We start from the raw sequence: 1,957 nt of genomic DNA, 5'->3' as shown, positions 1-1,957 counted from the left end.
AGCCACGTGACAAGCTTACCCTTGAACCTAAGTGAACTACTTGGTCACGAAATATGAACCATGTTACAAATAAATCCCAACCCATATTACATGAATTAAATACTAAAATACTTGAATAAAAATAAACGTAAGACTATATGAGAATGCAATCTCATTTATTTAAATCATTGCAAATAAAATAAACCAAACTATGCTATAAATTCTTTGCAAGAACATGGCCTCCAAAAATCATAGGTAAAAAGTAGAGAATGAGATAATGAAAAACCCCCTGATTCATGGAGGGAGAAAAGTGGATTCAACCAATGAGTCCTCCTCCACAATTTCATTTTCTAAGGAAGGATTTGTGAGGAAAGGCTTGAGGCGATGCCCATTAACCTTGAAGCTCTTATCTGTGGACTCACTTTTTATTTCTACAGTACCATAAGGAAACACATTAGTAACAACAAACGGACCAATCCACCTAAAACGAAGCTTACCACTCATGAGTCCAAGCCTATAGTTATACAACAACACTTTTTGGCCAACCAAAAATTCCTTTCTAGAAGTCAAGTTATCATGGAATCTTTTGTTCTTCTCTTTGTAGAACTTAGAGTTCTCCTAGGCTTCTAAGAGGATCTGATCGAGTTCATTCAATTGGGATCTTTCTTTCTTCACCAGCTTGATCAAGAGCCAAGTTACAAGTTTTTACAGCCTAGTATGCTCAATGCTTTATCTCTATAGGAAGATGACATGCTTTATCAAAGACAATTCGGTAAGTGGACATCCCTATGGGTGCCTTGTAAGCGTCCTATGTGTCCAAAGAGCATCCTCAAGTTTGTTGCTCTAATCCTTTATGTTTGGCTGAACCATCTTCTCCAATATCCTCTTAATCTCTCTATTTGAAATCTCAGCTTGCCCATTACATTGGGGGTGATAAGGTGTTGAAATTTCAGCTTGCCCATATTTCTTGAGCATAACTTGCATGGATCTATTGCAGAAGTGGGTGCCTTGTTCACTAACAATGACTCTCAATATGCCAAACCTGCAAAAAATGTGAGACCTAACAAAATCCATAACAACCCGAGCATCATTAGTTCTGGTGGCCTTAGCTTCCACCCATTTAGAAACATAATCATCAACAAGGAGAATATAGTAAAAGGCAAAAGAAATCGAAAAGGGACTCATGAAATCAATACTCCAGACATCAAGCACCTCACAAAATAACATAGGTTGTTGAGGCATCTCTTGTTTCCAAGAAAGAGTACCACCTACTCTCTGACACTGCTTACAAGTGCTATAAATCCTCCACGCATATTTGAAGATGGTGGACCAATAAAATCCATAGTCAAGCACCTTTCGTGCTGTCCTTTGGGTACCAAGATGGCCACCCACTACACAAGAATGACAAAACTGAAGGACTGACTCGATCTCATGATCTAGAATGCATCTTCTAATAACTTAGTCAGTACACAATCTCCACAAATAGGGATCATTCCAAACATAATATTTAGCATCACTCTTAAGTTTGTCATTTCATCTCTAGATGCAAGTGGAGGAAAAAAAATGCAACCAAATAATTAACAATGTTAGCAAACCAATGGGTGGGGAAAGAAACAAATATTCAAAAGTTGTTCATCAGGAAAATCATCTCTGATAGGTATCATATCAACAGCTCCCTAAATCTTGCTCAAGTGGTCAGCAACCAAATTTTGTGCTCCACTCCTATCACGGATCTCCAAATCAAGCTCTTGGAGCAAGAGCGTCCATCTAATCAACATTGGTTTGGAATCAGCTTTCTTCAACAAGAACTTCAAAGCTGCATGGTTAGTGAAAACAACAGTTCTAGAACTAAGCAAATAAGACCTAAACTTATCCAGAGCAAATACAATAGCTAAAAGCTCTTTTTCAATTGTGGTGTAATTTGCTTGTGTAACATCTAAAGTCTTGGAAGCATAATAAATTGCCCTAGGTAGTTTGT

Source organism: Lupinus angustifolius, unplaced genomic scaffold, assembly GCF_001865875.1.
Source record: "Lupinus angustifolius cultivar Tanjil unplaced genomic scaffold, LupAngTanjil_v1.0 Scaffold_366, whole genome shotgun sequence".
Lineage (NCBI taxonomy): Eukaryota > Viridiplantae > Streptophyta > Magnoliopsida > Fabales > Fabaceae > Lupinus > Lupinus angustifolius.
The sequence above is the reverse complement of the archived record's forward strand: the minus strand, read 5'-3'. Positions refer to the sequence as shown.